Genomic DNA, 15362 nt, shown 5'->3' with positions numbered 1-15362 from the left:
AGAAACGTACGTATAATAAATAGCGGTGTGCAAATTGCTCCCCCACTTCCACGTCTCTTTCTTCTTCTCGTTTCTTCTTTCTTCATATTTTTTCCCCTGTTTGAGATTTTGGATCTTCAAAATCGATATCGTCACTCCGTTTGTCATCCGTTTTCTACTATTTTTGTTCCATAGCGCTCCTTTCGTCGTTCTCGTCAATCCGTTGTAAGTAAAATTCATTTTCGTCATGTATTTTTACAAACCCATTTATATTTTCAGCTTTATTTATTATAAGACGGTTGTATGTACTAAAATAGACGGTGCAGTAGAAGATTAAAAAGGTAACGATAACGGATTACTCGATATTACTTGTAAAATATGTTTATTTCGAATCTTTGGTTAGTCTGTTTTATAATTGAGACAGTGTATAATTATATATAGGGATCCTTATGGATGTTAATTAGTCAGTTGTATAGTTGAGACGGTGTATACTGATATGTGGAGATGATTGAGACGGTGTATACTGACCTCTAGGGATCATTTGGGATACTAGCTAGTAAGTGGTATATTTAAGACGGTGTATCTTTGACATGTATGGATTGTTTTGGGTGATAATTGGTGTGTTTTATAGTTGAGACGGTGTATCCTGACATGTAGGGATTGTTTTGGACTAATTTGGACTCTGTGTTGGGGCGATTTTTGTAGTCTTTAGGGTGCATTTTTGAGTTGCTTTATACTTGTGGATTTCCGCTCTAAAACCGTTTTAAATGCGGACTTAGTTGGCTCGGCCTAGGATTTGTTTTTTAGCGCGAGAATGGAGTCTTAAGGGGACGATTGGTACTGTTTTGGGCGGGGACGAGAGCCGTCATCGTGGGTTTTCACTTTGCATTTGAGGACTGGAGTTGGGGTCGAACTTAGGCATCTTTTGGGTTCTGTTTTGGACTGATTTTTGGGTCAGGTTATGAAGTAGGGTGAAGGGTGGCTATGGGTAGTCGGGTGGTGGTCGTGTCGGACTCCCTGTGGCCTAGCTGTGGCCTGGCCGTGGCCTAGCTAAGTCACGAGTTTGAGGCCATGTGTAGTTGGTGGTTAGGCCGAGTTTGAGGTTGTCATAATAACTTTTGAGCCGTGTCCATAAATTGTTTTGACGCTAGTTTGGTTTATTTAAAATATAATTAAATTAATTTCCGTCTCATATTTTATATAAAGATAATTCGTTAATATCGTCCTTTCACATAATTATTTTAGGTGGCTCATATGTGGTTGAAGATGGAGAGTAATTTTGGGTTTTAGAAGCTTTCTCAAGTTATTACTTGTCTCTTTGCTAGCGTAAGGTAACTATTCCGAGTTACTCGACGAATTAATGTCACATTAGTAGTTAATGTTGTGCCTGTTGTTTGTTAAGTGTTTAGGTGATTGATAATGTGTTACTTTCGTTTTTCACATGATAGAAATTAGAAATAGCATGAGAATTATATTGTGATAAATTTTATGATTTGGGCCAAAGTAGGCAAAGACTCGAGTGGGCAGATTGACCGAACGAGTTTGGTCAAACTAGGTTTAAACCGGTCAGCCTCGATTTGACCGATGACCCGTCGCGGGACTCGGGTCGAGGGTTTGTCTTTGAGGTAAGATTGGTTGTTATTGGAGGTTTTATGTTATGCCTTGATATTTGTAATTATCATTTCACATGTTGGTTGTTGGATGCTTTGGATGCCTTATGCTTGAGTCTTGTTTGCCTTTAGCCATTGTAGTTTATTCTCATGGACTATGATATTGATGGTTAGCTATAATTTGGTTATTGATGACATTGAGGATTTGGTTGGATTGTCTGTTGAATAGACATTTATATAGCCTTTCACATGATAGAATGTTAGCATTTATGTTGGTAAGTTGGACTCTTTGCTCCTCTTATGGTTAATTGGGTATCCTACTTGTCTTGTGTGGTGTGGGTTAAAGTATTCAAGCTGGGACTAGCTAGGACTAGGTCCTAGGTGAGTATTTCAGCCTTCATCATAGATAGGTCATTATAGTCTTTGACGAGTGTATGTTCACTGCTTAATAGCCTCTGTGTTCCTGACTTGGTGGGTTTATATCCAAGTTGGGGCATGACCTCGTTACTTATTTTGAGAGTAAGTGGTCAGCTTAAGTACTAGCCAACCCTTTGGTGGACTCCTTAGGGTACTCACATGGTTTTATAAAATTGTGGGTCTTGGGTGCGGTGGTGTGTATCCGCATGTCTCGGTCTGCGCAGATTTAGTACTAGGGTTGTGTTGTGTCTTGGCCATGTTTTTATAGAACCTCTGAGCCAAGATACCGGTTCGATTACCTTCCCTACCTCGTGGTATAGACTCGAGTTACAGAGTGACTATTGACGGTGCTAAGAACTTATGCCTGTCTTTGATATATTGCCCTTTCTTGTTTGATGATTCTATGAATCATAGAAGGTGAGATGCAAGCCGACTATGGTTGATAGAGTTTGGATTCCTGGATGTTATGTGATTCACATGATAGTGTAATATGAGTTGGTCTAGTATTCACATGCTAGGACTATGTGGTGTTATATTGTTGTTCACATGATAAGCACGATTGTCTAGCATCTATATGCTAAGGCATTGTGTGATTCGTATTCATATTCTTATGTTTACATGTTATATTAATTATGACATTTCGTGGCTGGGAGAACTCGGAGTTACTCCCCACTGACTGTGGCTTTCGTATTTGTATAAAATATGAATGACAGGTAGGTGATGCATATATGGGGTACATGGACGAGCTAGCGAGCAAAGTAACCTTGGAACCTAGATTGGCTTTATTTTATTGTGACCCTTAAACACTTTTTATGTCACATACATTTTAGGGACATATGTCTCCCTCTTTACATTTGGTTGTATAATTTGCTATTCGCGACTTTAGCGATGGTTATGTTATGACACTTCTAGTTAGACCTTGTATGTTTGACACCTTCCAATTTGGATATCTTTATAACAGGTTCAGGTTTTAAAATTACAGGTTTTTACCCAATTGAACCTATTACAAACATATCCATGCAGTTTTATTCTAGAATTACGTGTTTACTTTTCCGCGATAAGTGAGGGTGTCACAGTTACTTTTACTATTCAAACACTACTACAGATACAGGCTATAACAACGGTTAAAAACCGTTGTTATATAAAAAAGCGGAGGTTGTTAAAGCGTCCGTTGTAAAAGGTTTTAACAACGGTTGGTTTACTTAAGGAACCCGTTGTTAAAACTATTAACAACGGTTTTAAGTATAAAAACCCGTTGTGGAAAGTGTGACTCAATTTTGGTGGGAAAGTTATAACAACGGTTTACTTTACAAAGAACCGCTGTTATAACTAAAGACAACGGGTTGTTTCTACATCATCATCCAACCATCAACACTATCGAACTCATAAACATCCTCGCCCAACTGTCAACACTATCGAAGTATTCTCTCATTCCTAAACATCGTAGTATTTACAAGCACGGCCATGACCTTTTAACAATATCAACCACAATACAAATCCATTCTTTATGCTACACCAACACTCTACTTCCAATTATACTACAACATGTACGTACAATCCTCAAACTCTCTTTGCCGCATCCTACTCCCCTTAGGATAAATGTTACGTCCTCGTAACTCACTAATACTAGATCCTGAGCTATATCTTCTCATTATCCTCACACCACTACATGTCAAAGATAACCTCCTATAACCTCAACACCTATAACCATTCCTATTTCCAAGGCTCTCTTACTTAAACAGTTCTCATACCTCAATTCACTCGGCACACCACCTAAGTTATACCACAAAATCCTTAACATAACCAATACTCCAATTCTTCTACATTACTGTAAAACGACATACTCCTCTATACAAAACACCTATCTCCAAAAGCATAACTCACGATCCACACTTATTACCCACACTAACACTAGATCCTCAAGTTCCTTTCTTTTATTACCGCAAAACTCATCCATAACTTAACATGATACTAATTCCCAACACTCTATAGTCAATGGCTCAATAAAAGATTATGAACCATCTGCATCTTCCAGATCAGTACAACACATGTTCCACAAATCACTTGCCATTACTATGTCCACCAATGCCTAATCCAAAACAAGGTCAAAAGTACTGTACAATCTCGCACAACTGTGTCCCATCAATAGGATATCACTATACCATAAAACAACGGAAACATACACAACTCTCTTCCATATCATACTCTACCCTCACTCCCAAGCTGAAACTAGCATGAAATATCAATAGACAAAACAACAGTCTATATGTCCAAACGAAACTCACAAAAAACAGCAGTAAACAAAACAACAATCTATGTAACTGGTATACTCTTTCAGAAACGTAATCATCCCACCTACTCCACCACAACCAATGACGGCATCGCAATACCACCACCAACAGCCGCACCGCAGTGCGAAAATATCTGCATCACAACACGAAGTACCGTGCCCGGATCACCACCCGAGACACAACAACTGACTCATATAACTTCCTGGACAAGAAAACTTACTCAAAACCGCTTTACTAGATCACAATGCAATATATTACACGGAATAAACAGATAAGAACCTCATGAATATCATCCCTACCATTTCACGGAGTAAACATATATCATGAATACACATACAAGTATAACTAGCCATGCCAGATCACCAAAACTATCACTTTTGAACATCATTACATTAGGTTACCGTACCCAACATATATTACAGAATATTAAGATAACAAATTTATAACTATCACACCATACCACTTCTCGTGAGGTCAGAACCTCACACAAACATTTATACACATCATAGACTCGTAATGATATCCAACTAGTTAATCCTGATCACATAAGTTACCACCTGATAAAGGTTACCTCTTGCCCGAGCTTAACTCATATGGACCTCATAACACATTCTCCCATTCGTATAACCATCACCTCATGCCAAACGTAATCATACCATTAATACCCAAGTACTATCAACCGCCTCCTATAATCACATCGTATACCCATTCATAACCATACATACCAATCCGGCCTCTACAAAATCAACCCCTTTCAAAATGGCTACCTTTCCTATTAATCATCCCTCTTAACCACTAGTGACAATACCACAACACCACCACTGTTCGTATAACAAATCCCAAATGACGAACATCAAACCCATCCACAAAATTTACCTGAATATTCATCCCAATTCTGCCTTTAATTATATCGCCACCTAACTCGCCTCCAAAATCTCATATCGTGCAAATACTCTTCCAACTGTTACTCCCCTTAATTCCTCGTAGCTCATGGCTAACGTGTTGTCCTGAAACTCCTATATAACCATTAACTCACGCCCCCCTCATGATATTATCACACATTTCCATGATTCCTTACCTTCATGTTCCTTAACTCTGGTCGATATTCTCTCAGCTTACTTCCAACCTTCTTTCCTCTTTTCACTCAATAATACCAATTAATAATTCAACTCCTTATTCCTTCTACCTAACTCTTTAGTGCTCTGGTTACCGTCTCATTGTTCCAAAACTCAATTCCCATTATTTCATATCAGTACCATCTCACTCTTTCTTACCATGGATCTTTTCTTATCATGCTATCACCCACACTTATCACCAATCAGTCCACACCAATCACTCCACATGGATTTTTTTTTTAAACCAAAACTCATTTCATACCGTTAATTGCCCAAGGAAATCACACATTGGTTTCACCTCTTGATAATACAAATTCCCAAACTCGGCCACTACCTGCACATCGGCGAGGCATAACTCGATCTCACTGTACACTATTTGTTTTCATACCTCTTTAACAACCTTCCATCAATTATAACCGTAACCAACACAATCCTAACCATCTCCCTCCATAAATCCTCACACATCCCAATTTACCACTATTTGCATCCCTCATTTTAATCTTTTCATTCTCACGTTCCATAAACTTACCTCACTCCTTGCCCATATACACTTACCTTTACATTACTAAAATTTGCAATTATACCACTCACCACGTCTCACAAAACTTGCACCATGCCTCAATAATCCTTACTAATCTCCCTTTTCTTTTTCCACTATCTACCACAACCACATATAACTCATGTCCTCCCCACCAAACTCATACCCACCAAAAGGTGCCACTCCTTAAATCATAAGACTGGGTAACTTACGCGTCAGGACCAACACATATGTAAAACAATGCATAAAGAAGCAAAAGAACACCTTTGTATTAAACATGATATGCGACGAAGTCAAAAGATAAGCATATGACCCAAAACAGAGGTCACTAGATCGAGTACAGCCTACTGATCGAGTAGGCGAAGGTCAGAAGCACGTATAAGAAATTACCAGGGCTACTCGATCGAGTAACAAGAGGTGAACTCGATCGAGTGAGGGCCACTCGATCGAGTACCCTACGCATTTCTCAGCACTGTCCAATTTTCGTAAAACGGTCATATCTCACTCGTTTCTTGGTTATTTTGGGCGTGTGACCAATCATTAGAATCGTAACAGAACAAGCTATCACCTCCAATTGGAATCACATCAAAATCATATATAAATCTCAAGTTATAACAGTTTAAAGACAACTCCTCTATAATCGAATAGCATAACTATTTGATTTTCTCTTTCAAACAATTAAACATCAACAAAGTGAACAAAAGCGACTCGATACCTATAAAACCACCATCCCTAACCACATGTTACTATCTACCAAAAGCCAAACAATAACATCTATCATGCTCATATAACATTCAACTTATCAATCATGTACTACCCGCATGCTTTAACTTTATAACTTTTCGTAAAACAAAACATACTCATACATTACAAATCCTATTTCAATGTTACTAATACAACAATATTACAAATCCACTTCATCACCGAAACATATTCCTAATCACAAAATTCATATTCTCATACAATTGCCACTCCATCTTTTCCAATCAATTCTTCCATTTCAATCACATTCTTCATCTAACAAGTGCATATTAGACCTGGCAAACAGATCGGGTCGTGTCGGGTTCGTGTCACATGTAAACGGGTCACAAACCCTTCAACCCAAACCCGACCCGTTTAAATCTCGTGTCGTGTTCGTGTCGACCCACTTACATAAATGGGTCATCAAGCCTTAACCCTAACCCGCTAATATCGTGTCGGATTCGGGTCGTGTTTTCGTGTCATGTCAATGATTGGAAAGTTTTAAGTATATTTATGTGATGAAAGATAAAAAAAATTAAGATTAATTTATTAAACAGGTCATTCGTGTCGGGTTCGTGTTTAGAGAGCTCAACCCAAACCCGACCCAATTAAATATCGTGTCGTGTTCATGTCGACCCACTTACATAAATGGGTCATTGAGCCTCAACCCAAATCTGTTAATTTCGTGTCGGGTTCGTGTCGTGTTTTCGTGTCGTGTCATTATTTGCCAACTCTAGTGCATATGATACAAGAGTAGACAAGTATATGAACTTATTATATAACTTTACGCTAACAAAATCATGTATAATCATATCACATCCCCTAATCACATGTACTAGTATAGCCACATTATAAATCATCCATCCCGCAACATCATTATTCATCACATATTATCATAGATGAACTACTTCCCTTTTTCCACCTCATCATTCATCCTTCTCATATTCTTTTCCAATAATTCCAAACAACATATCATCCATCATATACATTAGAACATTAGTAAACACATAACGATCCCATGACACCCCATAGTGACAGGTTTAAAGTTGTAGGGCGAGTTCGCGACTTTAGGACGTCTCCCAAGTCTTTGCATTAGCTCCTAACAACTCCTATCCGGGTTCATTTTACTTTGACTCTCTAGATTCATTGGGTTCTGAAGAGTTAAGGACGATAAACACCTAAGAGGGGGAGGGGGTGAATTAGGTGTACCTTCTAAAAAATTTTCTCCTTTACTTGGTTAATGACTAACACAAGTAAGATCTATTAATACGAGTTTGAGAAACTTAATGGATTGTAAGTTCACAAATGGTACAGCAGGTCTATGCAACAGTATGAGAGACTGTTGCACAACACTAAGAGCGAGATTAACGTGTAAAAGAAGAATGATAAGAAAACGTGAAAGTAAATAAATAAACAAGACGATGTTTAAAAATTGGTTCAGCTCCTACTCCGGAGCCTACGTCCAACCGTTATTTTATTGCTTGTTTAGAAATTTACTCAAACTTAACTAAACCATTACAATGAAAATAACTCGCCAACCTACTCCGGTTGCAATTGCTTAAAGCTACTCCGCTTCAAGATTTTCTCTTGCTCAAAGCTACTCCGCTTCAAGACTTAAAGTTCTATCTCAACGGTTTACAGAGTCAGAATCTCAGTGGTTCACTTAAGAACGTGGAGATTACAATTAAGACCTAAACATGAGAATCATTGAACATATTCTTTTATGCAACAGTTAAGCGAACTGATACTTGGAGATTTTACAGCTTTGAAAAACAATTGAAGACTTTTGAAAATCAGAAAACGATTTTGCAAATGATTGAAGAACAAAGCTTTTAATACTGAAAAGATTTGCAAAGTGTTTACAATGAATGCTCTTTCAAAGTCTTACAATAAATGAAAGATGAAGTGGCTATTTATAGAGAAAGGTAGTGTGTAAGAGAAGGATCTTAACACTACATTAATCTAATATCCACAAGTTTGTAGTATGCATTTTCATTTAAAAAATATAAAAGAACAATCAGGTTTGAGAGGCTCAAGGTGGCTGCGTTTTTCCAAAGAGAAGGAGTGTTTCCCATAAAATATGGGAACTCACAATTTTGCCTCAAATGGAAAAAGCATAAGACCCATTTTTAGCATGAAAAACAACTTGCACAAATGGGATTGGCATCTTTTAAATTATTGTGCAAGCATATTCTTTTTGTTCTTTTTGTTCTTCAGTTTTGAAATAATGTTCCTCTTGAACATAGAAAAGCTTTTTAAAGAATTTCAAACACTTGTGAATTTTCCTGAAAATTTCTCCATTCGTTAGTACCAGAAACCATGGTGCAACAAATCAGAGGAGGAAGCTGTTGCACGGTTTTGCCATAACTTATGCGTAAAAAAGAATATGTTGAACTACCTCGTTTACAACATTTGTTCTAGACTATGGGCATGCTTGACTTGTTCTTCATCTTGATCATCTTTGAACTTCTTTGATCTATCATTGGATGCTTCAATTTGCTAAGCATTAAACTAAGAGGCAAACGATTAAATCATAATGAAACTTGGCATCATCAACTAAGTGTGTTCTAACAAATTCCCCCTTTGATGATGGCAAGTTTTAAATATGTGTGAAGTCCCCCCTAAGCCCATGGTGAGTCGGTCTTTGAACCAAATAGTAACAACATCAATTAAACATGATCAAGGTGAATGGGGGTCAACATGCTTGGCCTAAGTAGAACATCTAATCATCATAGCTAAAACAAATTTACGGTGAACGTTAGCCGAAGAGTTGTTAGTTAACACATAAACACATAATTTAACTACTTCCCCCTCTTGACATCATCAAGAGAAGGACAAAAACATGTTCAAGTAGTACATAATTAAACCAAAGACAAATGTTCAAAATAAGAGAAAAGAAACAGCCCATAATTTGCATAAGAATTAAGAGCAACGAGCCAAAAGGATAGGAGGGCAAGGGTAGGTACGGATGCCTCATTCGTTATCGGACACATGACCACCAAGAGCTTGCACACGCTCAATGAGATCTTCATTCAAGGTTTTGAGCTCAGCAACATCTTCCTTAAGAGTCTCATTGTCCACAACCAATTTGGACACCATGTTCATAAGCTTATCCAACTTACCAAGAACAGCACCCATTTCAACAGTTAAGCCAACTGTTGCACCAGTTTTGCCTCTACCCAAGAACTTGCGGGTCAGCTTCCCATTGTTGATAGCCAAAGTCATTTGAGAAAGCAAACCCATGGTCATGTCATCACTTAGTTTTTCAATACCGGGGCTACCTTTCATGACTATCTTCCTTTTCATGAAGACAATGGACAACCACATACCATATGGAATCACGGTTTTCTTGTCAAATTTCCCTTTTTGGAGGTCGGGGGCAATCTCATTGATACGGTAGAAGATTAGTTGGGGAAGGTTGTTGGGACGACGTTTGATAATGTGGTGAATAAGGAGCATCTCAAGGAGAGAACATCGTCCCCTACTGTTATTGCTTGGTAAGATGGCTCGGTGAACAAGGTTAAAGGTGAAACGGTGGGGGGCTTGAAGTTCATGGGCATATATGTTGGTGGTGCCATTTTCATTGTCGGGTCGAAGGGTTCTCATAACCTCACTAGCCATAGTTTCATCAACATCACCCCAAGTAGTTTTAGGGAAGGTGGTAAGACCCACGGCTTCAACCTCAAGGTAAGAGGCAAGTTGGTCAATGGTCAAGACAAAGGGTTTTTGTTTTATAAATGCCGAGAGAGTTCCTGATGCCAACATCAACCTTGACTGTTGCATAGAACTGAATTAACTCCGACATGTAAACCAGAGAGTATTTGTCGAGGAGATTAAACCAACCCTGACCAAAAATAGCAGCTTTGAAGAATGCAAAAGTCGGGGAAGAATCATACAATGTTTTCTTGTATTGTCTCCCACTGTGGAAGCAACATGTAAGCATGCCGTGACATAGCTTGAGGGTGTCATCCGGAAGGTCGAGAGAATTGAGATGAGCAAGGACCTCGTTCTTGAATGCCTCATCGTGAGTGGTGAACATCAACTCCGTGCATGTATTGAGAGGAATTTTATCCTCAATAACACCATCATCTTCCGTTGGAAGGACCACCTCCTTCTTCCGTGGGTACCTCGGCCTTTTAGCCGCTTTTGGCTTTGATTCCTTCTTTCTTTTGAGACCCGCCTTGGATTTTGCCTTTGATTTGGTGGGAGTTTCAATGATAATATCATCATCATCATCACCAAACAGTTCGGTGATTTTGATTTGGGATTTTGTTTTGGGGTTTTCGGTGGAAAGGGGGTCAAATTCATCAGCAACAATGTTTTCATTGGTGGGTTCATTTGTGGTTTCAATGTTGGGAATGACCTCTTCCTCATGAAGGACTTCTTTTTCTGAATTTTGATTTGGGGAATCAATTTTTTCGGCATCTTTCTCATTCACTGTTCCCTTTTCTTTCTCTAGCTCACTCTCTTTCTCTTTTTCCTCATCTTTTTCACTCATTTTTTCTTCCTTTTCATCATCAATTTCATTTTTCTCTTCCACATCTTTCTCATTCACTTTTTCTGATTCTTTTTCTTTTTCCTCCTCAACAACATCATCAACAACCTCATTCTCCTTTTCTTCTTCAATAACAGTAGCAATAACCACATCATCATCAATTTCTTTGTCTTTGTGGATGTTGCTTGCTATTTGTTTGAGCGTGGGCTCGTCTTCCTCGGAATCAACATCAACATCTGAGTCCAACATCAATGAGATTGGTGGACTTCGTTTTAATCCACCACAGCCTCTTCCTTTGACAGCCGTGGATTTCTTTCGTGCAACAGTTGGTTTGACTGTTGGCGGCTTGGTAGGAGACGGGGTGTGTTTGTCGGATTTTTCAACACTTGCAGCGGATTTTGTGGCCATTTTTTGCTGGGCAATATATTTGGGGTTGAATGTATTTCTAAGGTTTTGAATTTCTCTTCTAGTTGATTTTTTGGGAGCCATTATGAGGGGATGGGTTTTTGACGGTTTAGGAGATGAAAGAGGTTAAGGGAACTTTTGAATTTTGAAGTGAGTTTGTGGGTAAATGGGTAAGTGGGGTTATTATATGGGGGTTTTATTTTAGGGACGGTTGGAGTTTAAAAGAGGGAGTGGTTAAAGGTTGAGGTGGAGTGTAAATGAGAGTAATGATGGCATAGGGGGCGGCTAGAGTAGGATGTGCTAGATGGGACATAAAGTACGTGCAAGGCTCAATGCAAATAATTCAAATGCAAAATGTGGAGTTCCAATGCAATTTTTTTGGCACACTTGTCAAATGATAAATTAGACATTTTTAAACTTGAGAACATATATACATCATTTCATCTCTAGTCAATCATATGGGAAAGATAATTTTAATTTGTGTCACATGTCGCCTAACAAACCAATTTCCAACCGAAGTTTTACGAATTGTTCCCTTTCTAACGGTTTTGTAAAAATGTCCGCAATTTGATTTTCCGTTCTACAAAAGGTTAGACATATATTTCCTTTTTCGACTTGATCGCGTAGAAAGTGATGCCTCATGTCAATGTGTTTTGTCCTAGAATGTTGATGTGACCATAATTAGAGCATATTTAGCCCCTGAATTAGCCTTGTTCCCATGCATTTTAGTGCATATTTGGGTCATTTATTGTCTTTAGCTCTTTGTTTTGCATATTCTTTGAGGTTTTGATCCCTTGGTAGGAAAGGAGTGCAAACCTTGCATTTTCATGGCAAATTAAGGCTAAATTGATTGAATTCAATGACCAAGCATCAAGGAGAGACAAGATTAGAAGGCCTTTGTACATACTATAGTGGATGGGCAATGATGAGAAAAGATCCTTGCATCCCCGAGGAAATCCCCAAGGATTTTATGAAGAAAAAGGAAGAAAAGAAGAAGAAACGAGACTGCCCAGCAATCCGTGCGTCTTCCCCTGAAGACGCCCGTCTTCACCCTACAATCCGTGCGTCTTCACCACCAAGACGCCCGGGCAAAAGACCCAGAAGACGCCCGTCTTCCTCCAAAAGACGCCCGGGCAGAGACCACCAAATCCGCCCGACCCGTGCTAAAGACGTCCGGATTCCCAGGCAGACCCATTTCGTCCTCTTCAAGCTTCAATGAAGGATGCACATCTTTCTCTAGAGACCGGAGTCTCCTTAGAGACCGGAGTCTTTCCAAAAAGACCGGCGTTTCCTCAACAAGCGACTTAATCGTCATTTAAGCCCTTAGTTAACCCTAATTCATCCTCCTAATCCCCACTATAACTACCCCATTAGTCTAATTAGAAGAGCATGTTCTTCTTAGCAATCTTTAGTGTAGTTAATATCAATCAAATCTCTCTTTAGTCTTGTAATCAACATTTAATTAAGTTTTAATACAAGTTTTATTTCCTTAATCTCTCTCTTGTTCATCCTTTATTTTGGGTAATTGAAGATTATTTGGGTTATTATTGGGAGATTAACAACCTCTAAATCAAGCATCAAGTACTTCTTTTATTCTTTGCTTTATTATTGGAATCATTAGTAGGTATAATTCTCTTAATCCCTCTTTAATTATTGTTAATCACTTTCATTTATTCATCATGTTTCACTTTGTTGGTATGATTGACAACCTTGCTAGCATGTTCAACATGATAATGAGTGAGTAGTTTCCTTAGCTAGGGTTAATGGGTAATTAGGGGAAACCAACATGGGGAATGATTCATGCTTAAATTAATATGCTTTCATAGTTTATTTGCTTGCTTGTTGTGATCTTAACTTATGCACATGTTATGTTTGATGAAATGTGAGCCTATGAATCCTTGCATTTTTTACCCATCACCTATCTTTTCAATGAGACTTGTAAGACATAAACCAACTCGAGTCTCATTAAACCATGCATATTGTTGAGTAGGGAAGATTAAGTCGACTTGCAGGTGTTGTACAATCTAATCGATTCGGCTCCGGGACCCAAACTTTCCTAGAATTGTAAGATATAAACCAACTCAATCCATCACAACAATAATTTCTTGCTTATAACTTGAGAATATGTTTGTATGATCAATTCCCATGAATACCCTATGACCCCATGACACCCTAGTGCCTTTCATCAATTATTTACAACCCTTTTAATTCATCTTGCTTGTTTACTTTCATTGCTATTTAGTTTAGTGACCTTCTACTTCAAACCCCAATTATGACACCCTTAAGACACCACTAGTTGCAATAGAAATCTTATCTCAATTCCCGTCCCTTGGGATCCGACCTTTACTTGCCTCTTTACTAATTGTAGAGTTGTTTGTGAAGTTATAAATTGTGTTTTGGTCTAGGTGCTCCTAACGACAAGTAACCGAAAAGATACGATCCGACCAAAAATGGCGCCGTTGCCGGGGACGGTGTTAACTTGATTTAGATTTTCTTATATTGTTATTAGTTGTGTCTTTCTTTGCCTTGGGGAAGTAAAACTCCTCAAGGTTTGTTCTAATTGTTTTCGAGTTGTTTGATATTTTGCATGTCTAGAAGGTCACAATATGACTTGTTACCTTTTGATCATGAAATTGAAAGAACGTTGACAACCAATAGAAGACTTGCTAGGAGAACTTTGAGAGGTATTGGTGAGGTTGTAGATATTCAACCAAATACTATTGAGTTCATCAACCCTTTTGCAAGAGAAGGTGAGGAGAACCCAACACAAAATCCAACACGTACAAAATCAACCCACAATGCCTAAGTTTTCATCACATTCCGTACCCACCGAGGAGAACCTACCCAATGATACTCCCACACCACAACATCTAACCGGAAATTTTATTGCCAAATCCGCATTTATCCAATTAGTCGAAAGAAGCCAATTTGGGGGGATGCCTAGTGAAGACCCTCACTCTCATATGAAAACCTTTTGTAACTATTGTGATGTGATTTTTCAAACCGGTGTAACTCAAGACCAAATTCGATGGGTCTTATTTCCTTTTTCTCTAATTGGCACCGCGAAACAATGGTTGAAAGGCCTTGATAAGGCTACTCTCGGAATTGATTCTTGGAAGAAGTTGACTCTAGCTTTCTACAAAAAGTTCTATCCACCGGAAAAGACTAACATGCTAAGAGCTCAAATTACGGGTTTTAAGCAAAGGGATGGAGAATCTTTGTATGAAGCTTGGGAGTGGTTTAGGGGAATTTGTTGCTCATGTCCTCACCATGGACTTAGCGAGTGGTTCTTGGTACAACAATTTTGGAACGGTCTTTATGAAGATTCAAGGAACATTCTCAACATGGGATCAAATGGAATGTTCATCGAAGTTGATGACAATCAAACTTGGAACAAAATTGAGTAAATGGCGGTCCATAACTCACAATATAGTAGACCTCGCAAGGCTACTAGAGAAGGAAAGCATGAAGTGGACTCCATTACTCAATTGGGTGCTCAACTTAGTGCTCACATTGATACCATCAATTTGAAGTTTGAAAAGGCTATGGCTAGACTTGAAGAAGCCTCAAAATCACCAAAGCATCATGTTAATGCCATAACGGCATCTTCATCAATCCCAAGTGGGATATATGAGAATTGTGGAACTTTGGGACATGACCAAGGTGAATGTAGGGGAACAAATGAACAAGTGAATGCTTTCCAAGCATACAAGAGTGGTACCCCTTATTCCAACTATTACAATGAAAACACCAAATTCCATCCAAATCTCT

The 15362-nt window shown here is 38.6% G+C and overlaps 1 non-coding gene across 1 annotated transcript; it reads right to left on the bottom strand.

Moving 5' to 3' along the window:
- Positions 1-14761: 14761 nt before the first annotated feature.
- LOC141615433 (small nucleolar RNA R71) lies at positions 14762-14868 on the bottom strand. Its single transcript, XR_012529854.1, has one exon. It is a non-coding gene; the product is annotated as a small nucleolar RNA R71 (small nucleolar RNA).
- Between the last annotated feature and the right edge of the window lie 494 nt (positions 14869-15362).

Source organism: Silene latifolia, chromosome 11 (genome assembly GCF_048544455.1).
Source record: "Silene latifolia isolate original U9 population chromosome 11, ASM4854445v1, whole genome shotgun sequence".
NCBI lineage: Eukaryota > Viridiplantae > Streptophyta > Magnoliopsida > Caryophyllales > Caryophyllaceae > Silene > Silene latifolia.
Note: the sequence above shows the minus strand (reverse complement) of the source record. Positions and strands in the feature narration are given on the sequence as shown.